Here is a 27,084-nt window from a genome sequence, read left to right on the forward strand (position 1 = left end):
GGGGGCTTGTTGTCTCAGGCATTAGCATGGCTATCTCACAGCACTAGGGACCCCGTTTGGTGGGGGAGGGGGCATGGTGTTTCAGTGGTTAGCACGGCTGTCTCACAGTACCAGGGACTCGGTTTGGGGGTTGTGGAGGGGGAGGGGTCATGGTGTCTAAGTTGTTAGCACGGATGTTCAACAGTCACCACAACCCGGTTTGGGGGGTAGGGGCAGGGGGCATGGTGTCTCAGTGTTCAGCAATGCTGTCTCACAGTACCAGGGAACCGGTTTGGGAGGAGGGGGAAGGGGAGGGTGCATGGTGTCTCAGTAGTTAGCACAGCTGTCTCACAGTACCAGGGACCCGTTTTGGCGGGGAGGGGGAGTGCAGCATGGTATCTCAGCGATGAGCATAGCTGTCTGACAGGACCAGGAACACAGTTTGATTCCACCCTCAGGACTGTTTGTACTGAATTTTGATATTCGCCCCGGTTCTGCTAGTGTTTCCTCCAGGTGCTCCCAGGTTCTTCCCACAGTCCAAACAGGTTCAGTGTATTGACCGTGTTAAGTTACCCATCAGGTGCAACTAGGTGTGTTAGCGATGCGAAATGCCGGTATAGAGTAGGAAACGGGTTAGCCAATGGAAGTGCAGAAGTAGGGTATGATGCGGTTCAGTGTGCAATGCTCTGCAGAGGGTCAGTGTGGAATAGACGGGCCAATGTCCCATAAAATAAAGAAACGCTTAAATCAAACAAAGTAAGTTATTGGCGATCTGAAGCAAAAAGAATCAGAGTGCTGGGGAAACGGAGCAGTTTTGGCAGACTCCGTCATGAGAAAAACAGAGTTTACATTTTAAATCCACTCACCATGCATCAGATCTGAAAGCAGCTGGGAAATAGTATAATGTGTGTTGGTGGTATGATTGGAATATGTGGAGAAATAGAGCGATAAAAAAGGATTTTTGGTAATCAGCTGCGACGAAAATAAAATGTGAGGTTATTTTCATGTATTTCCACCTTTTCCCATATTCCTGAGTATCATGCACTTGTAGTTATATATCCAAATCCCTGTTTAAAGTGAGGTCTGTCCCCTCCATCTCTCTTTCCTGAGTGTGGACATCTTTCCTTCATTAATGGGACATGGGTGTTGGTGGCTGGGCCAGGATTTATTTCCCTTACCGAGTTGCTCTCGAGAAGCTGTTGTAGAACTGTCCAAACACTTCGATGTGCTGTCGGCTACCAGTGCTCAGGTCTGTCTGGTTTCACTTCTTTGAGAAGTTGTAGGGTGATATTTGAATGGCCGGCTTTGCCATTTCAAAGGGCATTTGAGAGTCTGCCATTGCTGAGGGTCTGGAGTAACATGTAAGTCAGACCAGTGAAGATAGCAAGTTTCCTTCTCTGGAGGAGAATAATGAGCCAGGGTTTTTTTTTTAGTTTGGACAGCCATCAATATTTCATTAGATGGCTAATTCCAAATATTTTATTGAATTCAAATTCCACCATCTGTTGTCGTGGGTTTGAAGACCGGGTTTGGGTCATTGTCTGATATACTAAGCAGGCTGAATGACATCAATCTCTTCCTGCATAAATCCTTAGAGGACAGAATGGTTTCCTCCGGTCTCATTATAACGATGCTACTGGCGGAATGGGATATTCTTTTTTCTCTGTAATATTACTGAGTGCATGAGAGAACAACACATGAGGCAGGAGCATCAGCTGGCCATTCAGCCCGTCGTTCCTGCTGCACCATTCGGAATGTCTATTGTTGATGTGATTGTAATTAAACACTCCTTTCCTCTCTGTTTCCAATAAACATAGATTCTCTTGCTCATCAAAGATCTATGATAATCAACCTTGAGTGTTTTCAGTAACCCAGTCTTCACTGCTACTTCGGCATGAAAAAAACCGAGATCACAGAATCTTAAAGAGAAAGGAACATCCCTGTCTCAATTTGAAATGGGAAGGTCCTTAGTCTCAAAATGTGTTACCCTCAAACAAGTCGCTACTGTTTTGAGATAAAAAGGGATGATAATTAGGAACAGATATTGACCATTCAGTCCCTGAAACGTGTCCATATTCCCATCAACTCTCAAAATCACATACTTACCAATTTGAATCTCCACTGAAATTATGGGAAGACAATCCCAGGCACCACAAGATCATATCAGCACGAGACACTGAAGCAGAGTTCGGCCATTCAGCCCATCTAATCTGTCATGGCATTTGATCACCGCTGATATATTTCTCAACTCCATTCTCCTGCCTTCTCCGACTGACCATTACTTGCTTATTAATAAAACTTATACTTCTCTGTATTAAAGAATTTGTCTGTGCCTGTCCGTGGGGTGTGTGCCCATGTGTTTGTGTGTAACTGTCCATGTCCACGTGCGTATCTCTGTGTGCATGTGTTATGTGTGTTCGTATCAGAATCTAAGTTCGTGTCCACCATTGTCTACATTTTTCTGCAATGTTGTTTTTGAAGAAAATACATTGAAATTGGAATCAGTCTCCTTCCTGCTCTCTCTCTATCTGTCCTTGTTGTTCATAGAGTTCATAGTATCCCGACAGTGTGGAAACAGGCCCTTCGGCCCAACACATCCTTACTGACCCTTCGAAGAGTACCACACCCAGACCCGTTGCCCTACTATCCTACGTTTCATCATGATTAAAGCCCCTAATATCCACATTCCCAGTCACTATGGGCAATTTAGTTTGGCCAATTCACCTAACCTGTACATCTTTGGACTGTGGTGGAAACCGAAGCACCCAGAGGAAACTCACGTAGACGCAGGGAGAATGTGCAAACTCCATACAGCCAGTTCCCGAGGGTGAAATTGAACCCGAATGCCTCGCGCTGTGAGGCAGCAGTGAGAACGACTGAGTTTTATGAACAGATTCATACAATACTACCCTCTGCTAGTCTCCCCACGCCACTGCATCAGTGGCAGAGTTTGTTTTAACTCTCTGAGAAGAGCACAAATCCTTTACTGTTGATCTCTGAAATTGTGTGGCTGTTTGGTTTTTCAAATAATATATTTGGATACACAGACCAGTTTCGTCAATACTAAGCGATATTACAACCACTGCTAGGCCTTTATCAGGACTTTCCATTAGTTTCTCACTTAATGTTTAAGTATTGGAAGACACAGAAGGAGAATTACATTCTTCTCATCTCCTTTCAAAATGTTTCACTCGGAGTTGAGCATTTCCATTCTGACAGGCCCAAGCATATTTGTAAGGTCCATCTACCAGCATTGTGCGTGTGTGCGAGGAAGGGGGATGGTGGTAGGGGCCGGTCTGAGGTGTAGGGGAGTTAAGTTGTGTGTCTTGATGGTGCTGTCAGTTTGGTTGGTTTTGTGAGCTGCTTCCCTCCCTCTCCCCCTCCCAGACTGAATACTTGAGGGTTATCACACTCTGCCACTGTCGCTGCAGTAGGGTGGGGAGGTCAGCTGAGGGATAGATTGTGTCATTTTAAGAACAATAGAGACTGTCAGACCTGCACCCACATGTCGATACTCATAGAGTTGGGTGTGTGTTGCTGGAAAAGCACAGCTGGCCGGGCAGCATCCAAAGTGCAAGACAATCATCAGGAAGTGTAAATCCTAGACATGTGGTCTGACCATAGCCTTAGAAAGGCTAAAAATCCCCATCTATACATTGTAGTCCTCTCGAGATGAATGAAAACATCGTATTAGCATTCCTAACTAATGACTCAACCTGCAAGTTTATCTTTGGCGAATCCTGGACTTGGGATCCCAAGTCCCTTTGAACTTCAGATTTCTGAATTTTCTTCCCATTTAGTAAATAGTCCATGCCTGTATTCTTCATACCAAAGTACATGACCTCACACTCTCCCACATTATATTCCATCTGCTACTCCTTTTCTCTCTCTCCTATACTGTCTAAACAATTCTGTATGCTCCCTGCCTCCTCAATACTACATGCCCATCCACCTTTCTTTGCATTATCTGCAAACGTAGCCAGAATGCTCTCAGTTCTGCCGTCCAAATCATTAACCTATAAGGTGTAATATTGTGGTCCCAGCACTGACCCTTGTGAAAAACTACTAGTCACCGGCTGCCATCCAGATGACTATTTTATCCCCACCCTGCCTTCTGCCAGACAGCCAACCTTTTATCCATGTTAATAACTGGCCTCTAACACCATGTGCCCTTATTTTACTGAGCAGCCTCCTGTGCCGCACTTCATCAGAGGCCTTCTGGAAGTCCATTTAGAAACTCCCATTGGCTCTCTTTGACCTGACCTGCTTGTTACCTCTTCAAAGAAATCTCATTAGCTTGAGGGCAAGGTATTAATTGAAATGGGGAGCAATCAGAAGGTCTGGGTCATTCCTACAGACAGAGTGGAAATGTTCCTCAAAGCAGTCTCTGGTCTCCCCAGTGAGAAAAAGACTGAATTGTGAGCAGCAATGACAGAAGACTGGATTGAAAGTGGACAGTGAAATGTTGCTTCTCCTCGAACGTATGATTGGGGCCATAGACAGTGAGGAGGGAAGAGGGGAATGGGCAAGTGTTGCAGCTTCTGCATTTGCATGGGAAGATGCCATGGGGGAGTGGGAAAATGTTTGGGGTGACAGAGGCTGTCACAGAGGGGATAGTCCGTGTGCAATGCTGACAGTGCACGGGAGGGGAAGATGTGTTTGATGGTGCTGTCCTGTTGGAGATGGTGGAAGCAGCGGATGATGATTCTGTGAATATGGATTCTAGTGCAGTGAGAAGTGAGGGCAAGGGGAAGTCTATCATTGTACTGGGAAGGAGGAGACAGAGGGAGAGCAGAAGTGAGAGAGATTCGGCAGTCACAGCTGAAGGCTCTGTCCACCGGAGTTAGGGGATTTCTTTTCTGAGAGAAAAGCTGTTCATGTAGGAAATTTCCCACTGGAATGTGCCATCATCGAACATATTAAAGGCAGAGCCAGAGAAACTAGGAGAATGAAGTCACTTTCAACTGATCATGTGTTCACCTGCATACAGAGGTTCCCCCTGAATGATTTAAAAGAGCCAGACATTTCAATTGCAGATTTCTGTATTATATCTGATCTAAAACGGGGTGTGAAAATAGACTCATGTAAAGGTCATTAGATGTGTGGGGGAGACATTTAAGCAGATACATCACAACGCTCATCAATGATTGACTCTGGTCAAAAGGAAGATGAAATGACGATGTGAAGATGAACCCCCCGCTCCCCCCGCCCCCCGAATGATGCACAAAGGCTTGAAGGATAACTAATCAATCACAAACTAAAGAATTCAGGTTCGTGAGCTCTAGCATTGGCCACATTTAGGAAGTTTATTTTTGGAATCAGAAACAGGTTGGATAAAGTAAAATATAAAGAAAAATATTCCAAAACTGGCAAGAAATATGAAAAAATAAAATTATTCGCAAGAGCTTTTCCATGTCAATTATAAAACGTTCATGATGTGCGTGTGACCTTTGGAAGAAAGGCAGGAAAGTATATGTGGGACACCTGGAGGATATAACTGGGAACTGGTTTCAGGTAACAGGCAGAGAATGTAAATTTTACATCGTTCCTCACAGGGGAAATCACAATGTAATTCAATAATATAAATAAAACTGTAGTCGGATGAAAGTTCTTGAACAGTCTTTCACAAAAGGAACGTTTTTTAACAAACAGGTAAGAATAAGGGTAGAAAGGTCAGCAGTAATTCACAGCTGGTTTTAGAAGAAGTGGTTACAGAGTGACTGGTGGCACTGAGCAAAAATATTCCATAACTCTCTGGATTACAGGAGAGTTCCAGCGAAACTGGAGAACTTCTAATGTGGCGTCCGTCTTCAAGAAAGGGGTGAGTCTTCAACTGTTTATGTGCTTCCTTTGTGTGAATGGTGCAGTATATTTGAGAGGCCGAATGTCGTCTCATGATATACTTTCATCTTGAGTGATTTAAAACAAATCATCTCCCTCTACTGATGTGTTACAAACTGGGGGACAAACATTTGCCTGAACCTGAGCATTTTAGTTACTGCATTTTCCAGAAGAATTGATAACCATGTCGGGGTATTGAATAGGCGAGGGAGGGAGTAGGTGCTGCATGCTGTAGTCAGAGTGGTGGAGCATGAGCCTTGTTCGGGGGTTGGTGCTATAACAGAGATACAGTGAGTCTGTGGGAGCAGAGGGAATTAGGTGACCTTCATCCTGACAGTTTGGGGAATGTTACTGAGGCTTATCCAGTGTTGCTGGATATTTCTTCAGACTGCAGATACTGCACTGAGCTGGGTGGTGAGCTCAGACCAAGTTCGCTGGGCCTGGTTGTGCGGTTCCTCTGGGAAGAGAATGTTTCTCTTCTGTACCAGCCGATCCACCGTGTCCCTGTCGACAAACCGTGGTATAATTGTCCCTTATCTGCCATGCTCAGTGTAAATTATGCAGGGCAGCTCTGAACTGAGAAAACTCAACTGTGTGCCCGTTGGCCATTTAACAATGGCACCAGTGCTCAATTTGTACGCTCTGTACACTCTTCGATCCTGGATGGATTGTTGGCAGTACACTAGCAGTACACTTGTCTACGCAGTGTTTCGTGATGAACAGATATCTCATCTTGCCTTACATGTGTCCGGGCTGGAGCTGTGAGGAGGAATGAGTATCCGATATAACTCCTGACTTAACTGTTACTCCTCCAGCTCGGCCCATTCTGCTGCCAAACTCGATATTTTTGCAACATGTTGTCCATTAATTAATTACCCAAGTAAAACATGAATATCTGTCCCTCTGTTATGGAGCAGAGTAGATCCCCTCAAAGTACATGGAGAAGCTAGTCTCGACCCTAGCGCTTTCTTATTTTAAAGGTAAATGTGAGTTGCTGTGTTTCAGATACAATTCGATTGGTCAAAATATTCGGCATTAAGCAAAACACAATCTATTCAAACACAGTGGACAAAACATAACGAAAACAAGAGGATCTTGGAATAACTTAATTCTTTTGAAAAACTTAACAGAATAATAAGTTATTCAACTAACAGTAACTGTTCTAATGTAGTAACATCCTAGAAACATTCACGTGTCGAAAACAAGTTCAGGAAACAAATTGTCGCACATGCAGTTCTCCATTCCATGACGAAAGATCATCAAAAAACAATTCTGAGAGAAATCTCAGAGAGAGAGAGAGTGTAGCAGCACAGAGAGATTCACTGCCTTCCAACCCTGCTGAGACTCCAGCAGTAACAGGCGAAAGGTTAAACTAATAATCCTGGTTCTGGGAGAGTTTAACCATCACTCCACAGGATTAGGCCGTGGCTGCAAGGGCCACAAGGAATGGACTGTATCTACACCATCTATGGCATTGTAGTCGCCTCTCAAAAATGCTTAATCCCACCTCAGACATTAAATGATGGTCAGATATATGATAAAGTTAAATATAATTGCATAAACCGAAAGAGTGCAGCAGGCCTACTGATCAGACACAGATGGCATCAAGTGCCCAGAAATTCCTACCCTGCCAAAACACAATATAATCATGTAGCTTGTGAAGAGAAAGCATCATCTCCCTCCCTCACCTCTAACTTTACAATTGGAGATGTACCATTTAAGCTTAACAACATCCAACCTTTAGCATAGCCAACCAAATTGTACGCTGTATTCTTAAAGTGGCCTCGAAGCATCCTGTACAAGTGCAAAATGTCACCCCAACTCCTATACTCAATATTTTGGGCGATTCAGGCAAGCATGCCAACTACGTTCTTCACCACCATGTCTATCTGCAACTCCACTTTCACGGAACTGGGAACCTGCACCCGTAGGTCTCATTCAGTAACGTACCCCAGGGAATGACCTTGCTTAACTTAACAAAATGCAAAACCTCACAAAAATCTAAATTATCTGCCAGTCTGTGTCCTTTCATGGTCAACGGTGCTATTGTACTCTGAAATAATCTTGTTCACTGTCCACTGCACCACTTTTTTGATTTACGATAGGAAACCTTATTAAATGTCTTGCATAAATCTGTGAAAACAATGGATACAACAGCGAATTATTCAAGCTTCTTTGTCACCTCTTCAAAGTACTCAATCACATTAATGGGACATGATTTCCATCACACAAACCCATGTTGACTATCCCCAATCAGTCCTTATCTTTCTAAATGGATGTAAGTACTATCCCTCAGAATTCCCTCCAACAAACTCCTCTGCACTGACATTAGGCTGACCGAGTTGATAATTTCCTGTGTTGTTGGATCTCTGTTCCCTTTTCTAGTCCCACTCCTCCACTAACCACAAAAAAAATTATAACTAGGTTGGTGATATGGCCAATGATATAGCTCTCAGAGAGTGTCAGGGTCAGTGTTAGGAACAAGTTAGGCAGGTTTCTTTAATCTGCTAAAACAACACGTTTATGACCAAAAAAAAGTTACTCAAACTATGATGGAAAGAGAAATGACGAGAGAATATTGCAAATATTTACAGTGGAACACACACACACACACACACACACACACACACACACACACACACACACACACACACACACACACACACACACACACACACAATTGATAACAAACTGAAAAGCAAAATATCTGCAGCTTTATCTTGACAGAACTTTGTCCAAATAGTCTTCGAACTCTTGGCAAAAGGAAATGTGACAGTTTGGCCCAAAGGCTGTACTATATATAGAGACATCAAGTTCTACAGCATAGAGAGAGGCCCTTTGGCCCAAACTGGTCCACGCTGACCCAAATGTCCACCCACACTTACCCCATTTCCCAGCACTTGGCCAATAGCCCACTTGTCCTTTCCTGTCCATGTACTTGTCCAAATGCCGTTTAAATATTGTTTTTATCAATGTTTAAACCACTTCCGCTGGCAGCTCATTCCGTTTGTGTACCATTCTCTGTGTAAAAATGTTTCCATCAGTTTTCCTTTTGTTCTTTCCCCTCTCACCTTAAACTGATGCTCCCTCGTCCACAATTCCCCAATTCTGGGGGAAAAAAGGCAAAGTCAATTCACCTTATGCATGCCTCTCATAATCTTGTACACTTCTGTAAGATGCCCCTCAGTCTCCTACGTTCGAAAGAAAACTGCCCTCGCTTGTCCAACCTCTCCCTATATATCATACTGTCGAGTCCTGGCAACATCTTTGTAAATTCCGTCTGCACACATTCCAGTTTAGAAACATCCTTCTGATCGCAATGTGACCAAAAATGAACACAACACTACAAGTTCAGCGTCACCAACATCATGTATAACTGCAACATAGGTTCCCATCTTCTCCCCTCCATGTCCTGAACGATGACTACTAGTGTGGCAAAAGCCATGTCTACCTGTGATTCCATGAAGTGGTTGGATCAATGGGTCTGTTTCCATGCTAAATTGCTCAATGACTGTTTGTCTGACTTTGGTATCCAGAAACGGTGAAACTGAACTCCATGGTCCCTCTGATCATCTACACTCCTTAAGGCCCGACCATACACCATGAAACGCCTACCTTGATCTGACTTTGCAAACATATTCTTCAGCCCACTTCTCCAGTTTGATCAAGGTCCTGCTGCAATTTCAGATAATCATCTTCAGTGCCCACGATACCACCTATTTTAATGTCATCTTCAAATTTATTCGTCATGCCTTGTACATTCTCAAGAATATCAATGATATAGATAATAATCAACAATGGGTCCTTCATGTTGACCTCTGAGGCACTTCATGTGTCACAGGCCTCCAGTCCGAGAGAATCCTTCCAGAATTACCCTCTGCTAACTACCATCTAGCAAATTGTGTTTCCAATTTGCCACTCGTTCTGGATTCCATGCGATTCTAACTTTCCAGACCAGCCTATCAAGGGTAACTGTGTCAAAGGCCTTAATGGAAACCATAAAGACTATGTCTACTGCCTTGCCCTCATCGACATTCTTGGACACTTCATCATTGAACTCAAACAAATTTGTGAGGCATGATCTCCCACTCACAAAGCCATGCAATCTTTCCAGTCTAAAAACAGCTATTAATAATGATTATTTAAATAAATAATAACAAACAATAATAAGTATTAAAAAGATGACATTTTTAGTGGAGAACAAATACCACGCTATGTGGTATTGGAACTTGTATCATGGGTGAAGGGCAGAAGAGATTTTGTACTTGTGTCATTGAACTATGTTGACAAAAAGCAAAGGTGGCATCGTGGTTCAGTGGCTAGTACTGCTGCCTGATAGTGCCATGGATCCGGGCTTGATTCCAGATGTCTGTGACTCTCTGTGTGGAGTTTGCACATTCTCCCTGTGTTTCTGTGTGTTTCCTCTGGGTGTTCCATTTTCCTCCCACAATCCAAAGATGCACAAGTCACGTGAATTAGCCATGCTAAGTTACCCATAGTGTTATGTGCATTAGTCAGGGGTAAATATAGGGTAAGGGAATGGGACTTGGTGAGTTACTGTTTGGAGGGTTGGTGTGGTCTTCTTGGGCCAAGTGGCCTGTTTCACAACTGTAGATAATCTGAAAAAAAAACTATTTCTAATCAAACGCTGTCTTTCCAAATGCATGGATATCTTACGCTTCGGAGTCTTCTCAAGTAACCTACCTACCACCGATGTTAGGCTTTCTGGTCTATTGTTTCCAGATTTTTCTTTGCTTCCCTTCTTGAATTATGTCACAACATTTGCTACTCTCCAGTATTCTGGATCATATCCAGTGGCTAACGATGGTGCAAAAATATCAACCAGGGTCCCCGCAGTTTCTTCTGTAACCTCTTGCAGTGTTCTTGGAAGCATCTGTTTAGATCTGTGGAGATTTATCCACCTTCATACATTCTAATGCATCCAACATGTCCTCTCATGTGATATTGACTCACTCCAAGATAATACAACGACCTTTGTTAAGCTCCCAAGTCTTCATGTATTTCTCCCAGATAAACACACAGGAGAAATATTCATTGAGAATTTCACACATCTCCTATGGTTCTAGACATGCATGTCCACTTTGTACATTGAGGGATCATATTCTCATTTAGTTATTCTTTTTTTTTTCTTTAATATACTAAAATAACCTTTTTGGATTCACCCAAATCTTTTTCACACAAATGCTCACTGGATATTCCTTCAGTGATTTTATTTCTGATTACGACTGTGATACTCACCTTAATCAAAAATGAAACCCCCCACACCTCCTTCCACCATCTCTGTCTCGCTTAAAGCGCCTGAACCCTGGTACATTAAGCTGCCAGTCCTGTCCCTCCCTTAGCCATGTTTCTGTAATGGGTATAATATCCCAGTCACACGTACTTGTCCACGCACTGAGATCATCAGCCTCACCTGTCAAACATCTTACATTGAAACAGATACAATTTAATCCAACAGGCATTCCTTCTTCCCTGTCGTGTTCCTGCCTAATCTATCTCTGCACTTTACGGTTTGTGATTATGGTATCTCGTTCCAGCCTCGCACTTGCAACCCTGCTGTTGAGGATCCCACGCCATCCCCCACACCAACCAATCTAGTTGAAACACTCCCTTGTAGGACTCGCAAACCTGCCTGCCAGGATATTAGTCCCCTTCCAATTCAGATACAACCCTCCTTTCTGAAAAGGTCATGTCTTCCCCACAAAAGATCCGCCTGAACTAAAACTCTGAAACCCTACCTCCTGAACCAATTATTTAGCCACGCGTTCAGCTGCCATGTCCTCCTGTTCTTACCCTCACTAGCACGGAGGAGTGGAAGTAAATCGGATATTACCATTGTCGTGGTATTGTCTTTTACCCTTTTTCCCTTGCACGAATCAGAAAAAAATCCATTTTTTCCACATCACTAGCTGCATCTTCAGAGTAATTTAATGTGATTCATGTACTAAGACACACAAATCTCTCTGTCCCACTGAGTTATGCATTCTCCTTGCATTTAAATAAATTTCTGATGTTTTGCCTTTTCCCCAAAACAGAAAATTCCCATCACATATATATTGTGCTGGGTTTTTTCTGCTGAAGGTTTGCTCAAAACCGTCCTCTGTCTGCATGCCATTGCATGATACTCTGCCCCTCCCCCTGTATGTATCCCATTGCAAATGTTCTGCCCTCCCCGTCTGTATCCATTTTCATACGCTTTCCCTCACTCTGTCTGTATCCCATTACAGATGTTCTGTCCTCCCCGTCTGTACCCCATTGCAGACGCTCTGCATACCCTGTCTGTATTCCACTGCAGGCGCCCTACCCTGCTCCTGTCTGTAACACATTACAGACGGTCTGCCTCCCGCCTGCATCCCATTGCAGACACTCTGCCCTCCCCCTCTCTGTATCCCATTGCAAACGCTCTTCCCCTCCCCGTCTGTATGTCATTTTAGATGCTCTGCCTCCCCTTGTCTATATCCCATTGCAGACACTCTGCCTCTCATCTGCATCCTATTGCAGACAGTCTACCCTCCCCCTGTCTGTATCCCATTGCAGACGCTCTGCCCTCCCCCTCTCTGTATCCCTTTGCAGACACTCTGCCCTCCCCCTCTCTGTATCCCTTTGCAGACACTCTGCCCTCCCCCTCTCTGTATCCCATTACAGACACTCTGCCTCCCCCTGTCTTTATCCCATTGCAGACGCTCAGTCCACCCCTTCTCTGTATCCCACTGCAGACGCTCTGTCTTCCCCCGTCTGCATCCCATTGCAGACGATCTGCCTCCCCGTCTGTTTCCATTTGCAGACGCTTTCCCTCACCCTGTCTGTATTCCCAATACAGATGTTATGCCATCCCCGTCATAACCCATTGCAGATGCTCTGCCTCCTCTTTCTGTATCCTATTGCAGACACACTGCCACCCCGTCTGTATCCTATTGCAGACGCTCTGCCCTCCCCCTGTCTGTGTCCCATTGCAGATGATCTGCCCTCCCACGTCTGTGTCCCATTGCAGACGATCTGCCCCTCCCCCGTCTCTATCACGTTGGAGACGCTCTGCCTTCCCGTCTGTATCCATTTGCATACGCTTTCCCTCACCCTGAATGTATCCCAATACAGATGTCATGCCCTCCCCGTCTGTATCCCATTGAAGATGCTCTGCCTCCGCCGTCTGTATTCCACTGCAGGTGCCCTACTCTGCCCCCGTCTGTATCCCATTGCAAACGGTCTTCTTTCCACTGTCTGTATCCCATTGCAGACGCTCTCCCTCCATTCTGCATCCCATTGCAGACGCTCTGCCCTCCCCCATCTGTGTCCCATTGCAGACGCTCTGCCCCTCCCTATCTGTACCTCATTGTAGACGCTCTGCCTCCCCTGTCTGTATCCCATTGCAGATGCTCTGCCTCCCGTCTGCATCCTATTGCAGATGATCTGCCCTCCCCCGTCTGTGTCCCATTGCAGACGATCTGCCCCTCCCCTGTCTGTATCTCATTGTAGACGCTTTGCCTGCACCTGTCTGTATTATATTGCGGACGCTCTGCCTCCCCGTCGGTATTCCTCTGCAGACGCTATGCCTTTTGACATGTCTGTATCCCATTGCAGATGCTATGCCTTCCCCCATGTCTGTATCCCAATGCAAACGCGCTGCCCTTCCCGTCTCTATCCCATTGCAGATGCTCTGCCCTCCCCTGTCTGTATCTCATTTGAGACGCTCTGAGTCCATTTGACATCATATTGATTGACTATCCTGATGTATGAGCAAACTGAGCTCCATCTCCTTCATCCAATTCATTGAAATGGATTGTAATTTGTTGATGACCTCACACAGATCCCTGAAGTATTCCACTCGGTACAGCTTTCCAAACACAAAATGAGTTATGATCTCTTTTCTGTATTTCCTGACGCTACCCAAGGCGCCCCTGCTCCTGCGTAACATCCTGCGATGGGTTATATGGTGTCCTCCTGTACTGTGCAATTTACTGAAATGACTTGAATACTTCATTGTATTCCTGTCTAACCCCGTGGAGGTGCATTATGGCCTCCCCCTGCTGTATTGTCACGATGCTGACTGACTGAATGGGATCTTTCTCTCCCTCTGTAACAGCCTCGAGGCGTGAATTGACAGAACATCGGGCGAGGTATGAGCAGCAGTTGGCCATTCGCCCCCTTCAACTTGCTGCTCAGTTTAGAAACATCTTGGTTGGTCTGAATGTAGCTGAATACCCCTTTCCTGTCTGTTCCATGTCCATCAAAGGTCAGTAAAGGTCAGCCTTGATTATCCTCAATGACCCAGTCTTCACTGTTCCCGGGGATGAGAACGCCATCGATCGCAAAATCCAAAGGAGAAAAGAGCAACGTTATCTCAAATGGAAATGGGAGACCCCTTTTAACCTCACAGCAAGTCACCGGTTCTTTTCAGAAACAAGGGCACAGCAAATAGGAACAAGCGTATACCATTCAGCCCCTCAAACGCATCCCACAGTCCCATTGACTGTTCAGTCAAGTATTTATCAAACTTAGCTTCTACTGCACCCTTTGAAAATAATCCTGACACCTTAAGACCACAGAAATTGGAATTAGGTCATTTGGCCCAGCAGGTCTACTTTGCTCTTTCATCCTGTTTGGTGTGTTCTCAACACAATTCTCCTGCCTTCTCACTGTAACTCTTGATCGTAGTTTTAATCTAACATTTGTCTTAAAGACATGGTTGCATCGGTGTCTCTGTTTGTGTGTATGTTTCTGTGTATATCCGATTAATGGCAGGAGACAGGGGGTGGTGGATGGATGTTGTTTGAACTGGAAGCCTGTGGACATCGATGATCCAGAGGCAAAATTGTTGGGTCCACTTTTGTTTGTCATTTATATATATGATTTAGATGAGAGTTATAGAAGGTATATTTCGCAAATTTGCCATGACATCAAGTTTGAGTGAACAGTGGACAGTGTTTGTATAATGGTGAACAACTGACGGTTACAAAGAGACCTTCATTAATTAAATCAATGATTCATAGAGACGAATAACAGGGAAACAGACCCTTCAACTCGTTCATGCCATCCGATTTTTCTAAATCAATCCACTCCCATTTGCCAGCATTTGGCCCATATCCCACTAATCATAAAGCCGCCCAGTTGCCTTTTAAATGCTGTAATTGTTCCAGCCACCACCAGTTTCTCTGGCATCTTATTCTATAGGAGCACCACACTCTGCAGGGAAAAAAAGTTGTTCTTCATTGTCTTTCAAATATTTCTCTTTCCACCTGAAACATATATGTTTTAGCTTTAGACTCTCCTACCATGGGGGGAGGAAACCTTGACCACTCACCCTATCATGCCCTTCATAATTTCATAAACCTCTAGAAAGTGTAAATGTGACTCCAATCAAGATGATTGGCTGTGCTTTCAGTCATTCTCGGTCTAAATTCTCAAATTCAGTAGTCGTACCTCTTCCTTTTCCATCATGGCACGATTCCAAAAATGTTTAATCAACTTGTTCAGACATATTACAAAACAGCTCTGTGGGATTTGAAACTGGAAGTTTCGGCCAGTGATAGGGACACTACCATCATTCAGCATTAGCTCCTAATGCTGCAATATGATGGTCCTGTTTGTTTGTTCATCAGCCTGTTGAACCTCCACTGTCTCCAGAGATAGGGGCATTAACAGACAGTCATTGACTGGAATCCAATCCAGAGTTCCCGCTCAGAAACGTGGGCACCACCCACTACACAAGGCCTAAACCATGCCTAGACGTTGGGTCTTATTTTAATTTAATGTGAATTTATTAAATTCTGGTTAATATTACCAAATTATATATTCCTCACTGAAAAAACGTACAAGTTACTAGCCTCAACTATAGGATGTTGAGTGCATTCGCTGTGCCATTGAGATAATGTATGAACATCTTTAATTGCTTGGCTATGGTTGCCGGTTTAAATGGCTCTTACCAGTCGTCTGCTATATCAGGGAATTAAATCCTGCAGAGACACTCTGCACTATGAAGGCTCTGGAGTAGATATCAATACTGAACACCAGAGAGGAGGAAAGAGCACAAGTCTGGGCCCAAAACACCGGTCAATATTTCAAATATCTAACATCTGGCTTTCCTGTTCCTAAAATCATGAAGTCATTCAAGGAAGTTGTTCACTATCCAGCTTCTCCTTACCCACTCCTCCCTCCGCCTGCATAAGATAAACCAAGCTCTGCATCTTTGGGAACGTCAAGGCTGTTGTTTGTGGACCTACTGGAGAGGGGAATGTCATTTTAATCCGAAGGGGGAATGTAGAGGGGGTAGTAATATCACACACTGGGCTGATGTGTGGCAGATTGAGTTTAACTTGGATACATGAGAGGTGTTGCATTTTGATAAATCAAACAAGGGGAGGGCTTGTACAATCAATGCTGGGCTTTGGTAGTTATGTAGAAAAGAGGGACCCGGGGTGCAGGTATAATTCTTTGAAGTTTGTGATGCAGAGTGTTTAAGGTTACTTCATTGCTCAGACCTTTGAGATTAGAAGCTGAGAAATCATGCTGAGGTTGTGCAGGACATTGATAAAGCCTCTTCTGTCGTATTGTGTGCAATTATAGTCGTAATGTTACAGTAGGGATATTATTAAGCTGGAGAGGGTTGGGAAGAGATTTACCAGGTTGTCACCATGAACACTTCATCTTCTGTCTCGGGAGCCTACAAACACAAGGCATAAACATTGAATAGATCAGTTTCCAAACCACCCTCACCCACCCAGATCCCAAATCCAACTCTCTGAATCTGGTCCGCCCTCTCGAGGGGACATACCTTCGTTTGACAGAAAGAAAAACGTGACTCATTAGAAGCAGTAAACTAACGGTGAAACAGCGGGGGACGAAAACTTACAGGGATGCGGCTGTGTGCTTCTGTTCCTTATGTAGAGACAGGAATGCGCTGGAATCCAAATTAAACCGGTCAGAGGCTGCAAGAGCACAGCTAGCCAGTCGGCCTCACAGGAGGAGACATCAACGGTTTGCAGATACCAAATATTCACGATTGGGGCAGTCTTCGAAAGACAGCCTCCTGTCAGTTTACCCCTCTGCTTATGTCAACAGAATCGGGTTTTAAATCTAGTAATGAAGAAAGAAGAAGCCAAACGGTTCAATTCCTCATTTTATGTTAGTTGGGATGTCCTGAGGCCTTTGTCACTCTCAAAAGGTGTGTCTGTATAGTTCCATCTATGGGGTCAAAATGAGGTTCAGTTCTCCCCCAGGTCATGAACAAATGTGACGGTATCTGACTTTAATCTCTGTCGCTGGTTCATTTGAAATTAAACCTATGCATTAAAAGTCTCATTGAGATGAGCACTTCAGACGTCAGGCTAGATTAGATTACTTACAGTGTGGAAACAGGCCCTTCGGCCCAACAAGTCCACACCGACCCACCGAAGTGCAACCCACCCATACCCCTACATTTACCCCTTACCTAACACTAAGGGCAATTTAGCTTGGTCAATTCACCTGTCCCGCTCATCTTTGGACTGTGGGAGGAAACCGGAGCACCCAGAGGAAACCGACGCAGACACGGGGAGAACGTGAAAACTCCACACAGTCTGTCGCCTGACTCGGGAATTGACCGCGGGTCTCGGGCGCTGTGAGGCAACAGTGCTAACCGCAGTGCCAACGTGCCGCCCATTACTGTGGCTGTGGGCCAAGTAGTGGTTATTACTGGTACTGACATGATGTATTATTCTGTGCTGTAAAAGCACGGTGTCACGAACATTCTTTGTCGATAGAAATGTCTCATCACAGGAAAAGAAAGCTATGCTGTTAAGATAAGACACAATTGCACATGCCGTCCTTCCTGGTCGACCAGTGGTTCCGATGCAACATTTTCACCGCTGTGGTTTGGGTTCATTTCTTGGTCAGGGAATCAGAATTTATTGTTCCTGGTAAGGGCAACAACAAAGTCCGCATGTGCCTTGCAATATTGTACAGGGCCATAAGGTGGCTCACTGGTTATCACTGCTGCCTCACAGCAACAGAGATATGATTTGCCTACAACTGGTTTGACTGTCAGTAAGGTGCCTACTTCAGGCGCAAATGAAGAGAAAAAGGGTAAGGAATTGTTCTGTGAGGGTTAATCCCTGGAGGATTGGTGTGCATTGGTTGCATTGAATATCCAGTTTCTGAACTGTAGACATTCTATGTTTCCTTAGTGTGTTGCTTTAGCAAATGTTCAGACCAGAGAGAAAAGTGAGGGAAAACAGTCACTTCCCAGTCAGGGATTGATCCATTACGCGACAACCAACGGATTCCCTTTTGCCTGAACTAGCTCCTATTTTCCCTACATTGGTAATGGCAGTTTTCAGCATTAGACCGGGTTTTAATGTGTTGCATTGGACCCAGCATCCTTTCCCAACATGGACTATACAGGGATATAAAGAGATAATAAAAGACATGGATGGCGATGACTGGAATGAAAAGACGTCAGGAAGAATGGACAGCGTTTACTTGGAAACAAAAAAAGGAAAGGAAGCCATCGATGTAGTGAGGGGTAATGCCATTTGAAAAGACAAGGCGAGGTTTCATGGGTTGGTGGAAAAAACGAAGAGATCATGTGGCGTGACACCAGGTAAAACTGAGTTGTGTCCGTATGGAAGGTTTCCAGGCGATGAGAATTTTGTGAGATTAAACAGGAGGGAAATTCCTTCATTCGGATGGATCTATATCAAGACTTTAGAACTTCAAAACCAGCGATGAATGATAAAGAGAAGTTTGGAAAGTTATGCTTTTCGTTCTACAGCATTTGAATTCGAAAATGATTACTTTTTTGCTGGAAAGATTATTAAGAAGCTGATCCTAATATATTTGTGAAGACGCGTGCAGACATGCAAGGAATGAATTTCACCGTGACAGGGAGTCTGTGCGGCCATGATGGGTACGCGTTACGTGCACACTCTGTAATTGGTTAAAGTTAATTGGAAAGAAACTTCATAACACCTGCAACTGAGTACGACCAAGTACTGAATGTGCTGATTGTGAGGAAATGTTCAGCAGCTTGTTCCACGTGAACTTCTATAAATTGTAAAAAAAAAACTGAGCATGAAAGGGAAGCCAGTCAGCTTAGTCTGCTGCATAACTGGTTTATGATATAAAGTGAAGCCAACAGTGTGGGATTAATTCTCGCAATGTCTCAGCATACCCTCAGAATCATGATCTCCCAACTCAGCTAATACTTTAGACGATGGCGATAATCAAAGTGAAACTATACTATCGTGAGTGGGAACTGACCTGCCAATGTAATGCACCTTTATTCTTTCATGTGTTGCATTGGAACATTTGGCTGCAATCACAGAGAAGGGAGTGAGTCCGTATACCGCTCACTCATCTCCCCCAAAAATATCCATTAACAAGACACGAAAAATATTCCTACTGCAATTCTGTAATCTTCACAGCAATACTTAAAAACTTCGTTATCGTTTCGATTCTAGTTTTTCTGATAACAGTCAAAATGTCCAATGAGATAAATCTAATATTTTGTGGATTGCTTTAATGGCCTGTGCGAGCTTGCAGCAAAATCAGTAATGTGAAAAGAGCTAAACATCCTTTCCAGAATTTAACACAGCGCAGGCTCAGCGGTATGAAACACGTCATTTTTTGCAAAAATCACCTCTGTATCTCTATTGAGTGTTGGATATTCACTCAGGGAGTATTTATGGCTGTTCTTAAGTAACTGAGGCATTTCCCAAGGACAGTCCCAACTCCAAGAAATCATATTTCTTTTAGAATAAATGCTGTTTTACTCAAAGTTCTTTTGCAATTTTAAATATATGTGCACAGGCATATACATGCATGCGCACATACATTTATATCTGTGTGGATATATAAATATGCGCATATATGCGTGTGTGTGTGTGTGTGTGAATTCAGGACATTAGTAATGGATAGTCGGCCATTTCAATGTTCTTCCTGTAGAATGTGAGAGCTTCGAGATCACAATAATGTCCCTGAAATGTGGTGAAAATGTGGCATAGAAAAATGTGGCGAAAATCGACTTTATTGAATGCTGCGTACGTTTACTGTGGTGTCCTGCGTTGATCACCAGAAATGTTATGTCGCCACTGGACTGGGGTTTTCCTTCGATCGGCTTCACTTCGTCAGGTAATTCAATTCACTGAAATTTCACCAACTTCCTTTGGCATGTTCATATGACACATCGACCCATACTGCACACAACGACAACAATATCAGCATACTGCACCAACGAGAACTTGGCATGATTTTTATAAACAGTGAAGATTGAATAATGTTATGCAAGGGCAACGTGAATTTCAATTTAATTGCTGAAGACGCAAGAATCCAGAGTAAGATTCAAAATGTCAGAACTTCACGTTCATTACCTTGGCCAGAATTCCAGCCCAGCAAAGGGGAAATCTGTCCCTGAATCCCCTGAATCCATGCAATTGCTTGCTCCATGTGTCCGCTTTGAAACCCATGCGAAGCAAAACTCAGTCTGAAGGAGAACTTGTCAGATCCCTCCGCTGTCTGATCTAAAGCTGAAACAAGAGCTGTCTGTTCCAGCTGGAAGGGAAGGGATGTGGAGGTGAGACCAAAATATTTCGTGGTGTTTAATTCATATTATGATTGTTTAAAAATTGGGCCAGAAATGGCACAGACGCAAAGGAGCCCATTGTTAATACCGATCTCGTCCCGCTCCATGATTCAATATCATCATGGCTGACAAAACAATTTTGTGTCTTTTTCCATCCGATACACATCATCGTGTTGCCTACTGACTAACAGATATTTATTGATCTCTATCATAAATAGACATCGAAAATTTAAACTTGTGAGAGGAAAATGTTCCGTTTCGAGACAGTTGAGTTTCTGCACGAATACTGTTGGTTTTGCAGATGAGCAGCCGAGTCTGCTCTGACTACCTTCCAAACCATAAACCAAAATTCGACTCTGATGGGACTCGAACCCACAACCTTTGAATTACAACCTGAGCGATGACATAGAAGTCCAACGCGCTATCCATTGCGCCACAGAGCCGCACCAACAGCTGCCTTTTAGCACACAAATTTGTCTTTGACCCATTGCGTTCAGGACACCCATCTCGCGTCTGTCTGTCCTGGTCACACTTTCCAGTACCTGTTCCTTAGCCACGTGTGCTCTGGCTCTTCAAGTGTTCGGCTACAGTCTGCTGGAACGTTCTCATGACACGTAGCTTTACCACATGCTCAGATAATGATTTCCAGATAAGCAACACTCGACTGGTGAAAGCATTCTTGCAAGTTCTCCTCAAAACAACTCGTCTCCTGTATTTCATTTATGTCACTCTATTCCTTCCAAATACAGGCTGATCCCTGTCATACATATCTATCCTCTTCATAAAATGTGCACGTTAATCGGTTACTCAAAGAGCTTTCTCTGCTCTTCGATAAATATCCCCCAACCCAACTCGTCTACCTTCACAATGGGAATGGTCCAGCCCTTGCCATTCCTGTCATCTCCTCTGAATATCTCATCCTGCAATCAGAAGCTTCCAGCAGTCTGGCGATTACAACGAACAAGCAAAGTTCCCTGAAGTAAAGCCAAAAGGTCTGAACAAAATCAGCAGCTCGTGTTCATATCTCATGAGAAAGGAAAGTTAACATTTCGAGTCCAATGATCTGTCTTCGGAACTGTCGGGATGGAAGGTTGGGTGAAGAATGTGGAAGAGGGCGGACGGGTTCCAAAATGATTGAACTCGATGTTGGGACCTAAAGTTTGCATAGTCTGTCTGTAGAAAATGAGTTGCAGGTCTTCCAGCTTGTGTTATTCCTTGAAGGAGCACTGCAGCAAACCAGAGACCGGAATAGTGGCCTGGGAACACAGTGTCACGATTAGAGTGGGGCTGGAATTGTACAGTAGTTCAGGCAGCATCCGAGGAGCAGTAAAATCGACGTTTCGGGCAACAGTCCTTCATCAGGAATACGGGCAAAGAGCCTGAAGGGTGGGAAAACAGTGTAATGTTGAAGTTACAGGAGACTGGAAGATCGGGATAGTTTTTGTTGATTCTGGAAAGAATGTAAGTGATCTCAATTTTGTCACCGACTCTGTTTTCCTCTCCATTGCAGAGAGATCACATTCTGAGCAGGAAATACAGTTGCCTCTATTAAATGAAGTGCAGACAAATCTCTGGAAGATGTGACTGGAAGCTTCCACAGTGAGGAGAGACATGAGAAACCAGCAGGAAATGTAGCTTACTACATAGAACGTTACAATGCAGTGCAGGCACTTCGGCCCTCGCTGTTGCAGCGACCTGTAAAAATAATGTGATGTCCATTGTAATGGAAAATTAGCATTTATTTCGAAACCAATAAAAGCACAGGGAAACAAAGAAGTAAGAACCTGACTTTGCACAGCCAAGTATTGCAGTTAGAAAGAAAAAAAATGTAAAGTTAAACCGAACTGATAGCAGACTTACAAGCCAGTAAACTACCATATCACCAGTCAAGGAATGGGAAAAAAACAACTCCGTATCTGGAAAGGAACTCGAATGTTTCAGGTCCCTGATATTGAGGTGTTGATAAGAAGAAGCGAATTCTATTATCAAGGGAAAATGTATTATATGTGGAAGGTACACCAGTTACCTTTTTGGTAGATACAGGGACAACATATTCAGTCCTTAGATCTGGCAGTTGAGAGAGTCGACGCAATGGATGCATCAGGATTCGTGACACGAGAGAGATTAACCGCACCCCTATTTTGTGAAACCAGTAATTGTGAAACATTCCAATTCTCATTTCATTTCTCCGAATTCTGCCCTTTAAATCTGATGACTGGCGATCATCTTTTCGAATTCGACCTGTTCTTCATTAATCCAGACTGCATCTGTCAAATTTCTACGGAGAAGCCCCTCTATTTTTTCCTCGATTAAAGACTGAAGAAATTTATGCACTACAGATGTTAAACAAACTAGTCTATTATGTTGGAGAATGGGTCTGGGTGGGTTGCACTTTGGCGGTCAGTGTGGACTTGTTGGGACAAAGGGCCTGCTTCGATACTCTAAGTAATCTGATCTAATTCCTCATATTTTGTCTGCCTCACTTTTTAAACAGTGACGCCATATTTGTGTTTTCCAATCTGCTGGGACTGCCCAGAGACCAACGAATTTTGCAAAATTACCGCAAGCACATACCATTGCTTTTAGTACCCTGCGATGCATTCCATCAAGTCCTGGAGACGTAACCATCTTTTGCAATATTAGCTTCAACAATCCAACACGACCTCTTTTGTTATAATGACTGTTCCCATGTCGTCACCAAACATCATCTCTTTGTCAATTACTGGCATGTTATTAATATCCTCCACTGTGAAGACCGACGCAAATGCCTGATCAATGTCACTGCTATTTCCGCATATCCCATAAGTAAATGTCCCTTCTCATCCACGAGAGGGTCAACGTTTACTTTTGCCTCTCTTTTTCATTTTATATTTTACTAGAAACTTCTGCTATCAATCTTTATATTCTGTGATATTTTCAATGCCATGTTCTTTCTCACACTTTTCTGCATTAAATTCCATTTGCCAACTCTCAGCCCAACTCTGCTGCATACCTGTGTCACTGTGTTATCTACAATATCTTTCAGCACTGTGTACAACTTTCCCGAACGTAGTGTCGTCCGCAAATTTACTAACCATCCTTCTCCGCCCCCATCCAGCTCGTTTACAAAAAAATGACAAAAAGCAGTGAACCCAAAACAGATCGTTGCAGTACACCACAAGCAACAGAATTCCAGAATGACGTTTTCCCATCAAGTAACACCCTCTGTCTTCTTTCAGCTGGCTAATTTCTGATACAAAGCACGACATCCCCCTCATTCCCATGCCTCAGTATCTTGTGAGTCACCTGCCGTGGCGAAATTTATCAAACGGCTAACTGAAACCCAAACGTGCATTACATAAACAGCTTTATCCTCATACATCTGTTTCGTGACCTGGCAAGTTTTGACAAGAGTTGTAGCTCAGTTTTAGCTTCACAGATGAAGATTTGCTCACTGAGCTGGAAGGCTAATTTCCGGACGTTTCGTTACCCTCCTGCTTAATATATTCAGTGTGCCTACGGGTGACGGACTGTTCATGAATTCTGCTTTCTATTTATATGCTTGCGGTTCTTTGGGTTGGTGATGTCATTTCCTGTAGTGATATAATTTCCTGTTCTGTTTTTCAGCGAGTTGTAGATGAAGTCTAAATCGATGTGATTTTGATGGATTTCTAGTTGGAATTCCATGCTTCTCGGAATAATCGTGTGTGTCTCTGTTTCACTTGTGTTCGGATGGATGCGTTGTCCAAGTCAAAGTAGTGTCTTTCCTGATCTGTGTGTAAAGATACCAGTGAGAGAGGGTCACGCCGTATTGTGGCTAGTTGGTGTTCATGTATCCTGGTGGCTCGTTTTCTGCCTATTTGTCCATATGCAAAAACTGATGTCATTTCCAAAATGTCATGCAAGAACTTGACAAATATTGCATTCGAATAAACATTGCATTCGCCTGAGGCAACACATCCATCCGAGGACAAGCCAAACACCTACATGCAGGAGATTTAATCGAAGCACGGCATTCCAACCAGAACTCCATCAACAAACACTTCGAGTTCAACGCCATCAACTACCCCTTGAGAAAAAAAGAACTGGATGTGACATCACCATCGGAAATGACATCACCACCCCAAAGAAAACCAAACATATCAAGAGAAAGCAGGAATCATGAACAGTGCTTCGCCTGGAGACCCACTGAAATTGTTACCGAGTAGGGTGACGAAACGTCTGGAAATGAACTTTCCAATTCAGTGAGCAAATTGACCTGCAGTTCAATTACCAATTCACAGAGCTCGATAATGTTTGTAGGTGTCGTCCACCCATTCACAAAACCGGCTTGACTTGCCCTCATAAATTTATGCCAATCGAGATGATTACAAATCTTATCTCATGGAACTTTTCCAACACTTTACCCACAACCGAGGGAAGGGTCAATGGTCTATAATTTCCAGGGTTTTCTTTACTCCCTTTTTTGAATGAGAGAGCAATTTTTACTATCCTGTAGTGTTCTGGTACTCTAACTTTGGACAATAACAACATTAATATCAAAGTGGAAGAATCATAAATCTGATTCTTAGCTTCCCAGAAAGTCCTAGGATAAATACGATCTGGCCCAGGGGAATTTAGATATGTTCACATTTTCAGAGCTTATGACGCCTTGTCTTTGGGAACTTCAATCCTATTTCGTCTGGTAGCCAGTTTCTCAGTATTATCCTAGACAACATTTTGTTTTCCCAGTGCGAATCCTGACTAAAGACATTGCTTTCGCGCTTCCCCCATCGCTTCTGACTCCACGCACTACTTATCACGACTGTCCTTCATTGGCCATATTTTATTCTATTCATTCATTTAGCCCTCACATATCGATGGAAAGCTTTCGGATTTTCCCTGAATCTATCTGTCAACAAATTCTCTGTCCCCTCCTGGCTCGTCTTGAGTCTCTCTTCAGGTTTTTCCTATTTAACTTGTAACTCTCAATCTCCTTAACTGAGCATTCACGTCTCATGGGAACACAAGCCTTCTCAACAAGAGATTCAACTTCCTCAGTAATCTTGACTCCTGCGCTTGACAATTTCCTCCCCCTCTGACAGGTACATACTTATCAAAGACACACAGAAAATCCTCCTGGAATAAACTCCACATTTCCATTCTGCCCATTCCGTGCCGTTTCTTTGCCAACCTCTGAATGCGTAATCTTATCTAATCGCATTGCAATTTTCTTTCCCCCAGCAATAGCACTTGCACTCCGATGTATACCTATCCCTATGAAAATCTAAAATAAACATAACTGAATTTTGGTAACTATCACCCAAGTGCTCACCTATTGCCAAATCTAACATCTTGTCGAGTTCATTACCCAGCACTAAATCTAATTTAACCTCTCCCCTTGTTGGCCTGTTCGATTACACATTATTTAAGGAATCGATCGCAGATACACTCAACACTATCCCCATCAAGGCTACCCTGACTGAGCTGCTTCGACCGATCAACATGTTGATTAAATTCCCACATGATAATTGCCATTCAATTTTTCATTTGTTATTTACGTCTTTGTTCACTGCCCTCCCCAATGTCATCTTAAAATTTGGAGTCGGATAGACTCAGACAAACAGTGACATTTTCTTCTTAGAAATTCTAATTTCCTCCCAAATTGATTCAAACTCATTCTCCATAGAAACTAAATCATCTGTTTGCATCGGTCTGAGGTTGTCCTTCAATGTTTGAGTTACACCACCTTCCTTACCATCCTTTCTGTCCTTCCAAATTGTCTCATACCAGTGATTATATACCTCCCAGTCTTGACTATGCTGTCTCCATGTCTCTGCAACGTGTATTAAATCGTATTCATTTGTGATGATTTATGCCGTTATATCTCCAACCTTCTTCCAAAAAGTACGAGCATTCAGGTATAGTATCTTTATGGTCGAATTCTTACTCATTGATTAAAAAAACATCTACAATAATATCTTCCACGGTATCCTTGCTTCTTGCTTCTCCTCCCTTGTCCATTTCTGACCTCCATGCTTAGCATACAAGTGCTCAAATACACCTTCCAGGTGAAGCAATACTTTCCCTACACTTCGCACAATCTAGTCTACAGCTCATATTGTGGTCGCCACTACCTTAGGAAACGAAGTGTTTTGCAGAATGCCAAGTTCTATCGCCAAAAGTGTCCCTGAGCTTTCAGTTCACTGCTCCTTTAGCACAGAACCATGTTCCGTAGCGAACGTCTTTATCTCAGTCTTACTGCAGTGTTGCACCATAGCTTAGTGCATGCTGAATAACAGCAGACCATTTTCTGCTTGAGGACCCCACGACCCTCCAGATCAATTTCAGTCATTTTAGAGGCCTGAAGTTTCCCATGTGTTGGCCCCCGACGCACTCACCAGGCCTAGTCACACACTACCTTTGGTTAGTCATAAACAGTCTCTGTGAGCAGTTGTTAATGCTCCAAACAGATCATTATCAATTCCTATGCCCAACTGCCCGTCTCTCTCTTTCGACTCTATCCCGACATCTCGTTTCCTCCTAATTACTGCACCCCCACATATCTGCTGCATATCGACCGAAGTTTTCCTGGAAATCATCAGTGCCAAGGACGGGGTCACTGGACCAAAAATGTTAACTTCGATTTCTCTTTTCAGCATCTTCTCGTCTTTCCCCTGAGGAGGCTGGATACTGTGCTTCTGCAATGACCCCCTGCGCAGAAGACAGAA

General features: G+C 43.6%; 1 non-coding gene across 1 annotated transcript; it reads right to left on the bottom strand.

Annotated features, from left to right (window-relative positions):
* Positions 1–20,746: 20,746 nt before the first annotated feature.
* On the bottom strand, positions 20,747–20,838 carry trnar-ucu (transfer RNA arginine (anticodon UCU)). The gene is given in 2 exon segments: positions 20,747–20,782; positions 20,802–20,838. It is a non-coding gene; the product is annotated as a tRNA-Arg (tRNA).
* Positions 20,839–27,084: the final 6,246 nt, after the last annotated feature.

The sequence above is a fragment of the Hemiscyllium ocellatum genome, unplaced genomic scaffold (genome assembly GCF_020745735.1).
Source record: "Hemiscyllium ocellatum isolate sHemOce1 unplaced genomic scaffold, sHemOce1.pat.X.cur. scaffold_262_pat_ctg1, whole genome shotgun sequence".
NCBI lineage: Eukaryota > Metazoa > Chordata > Chondrichthyes > Orectolobiformes > Hemiscylliidae > Hemiscyllium > Hemiscyllium ocellatum.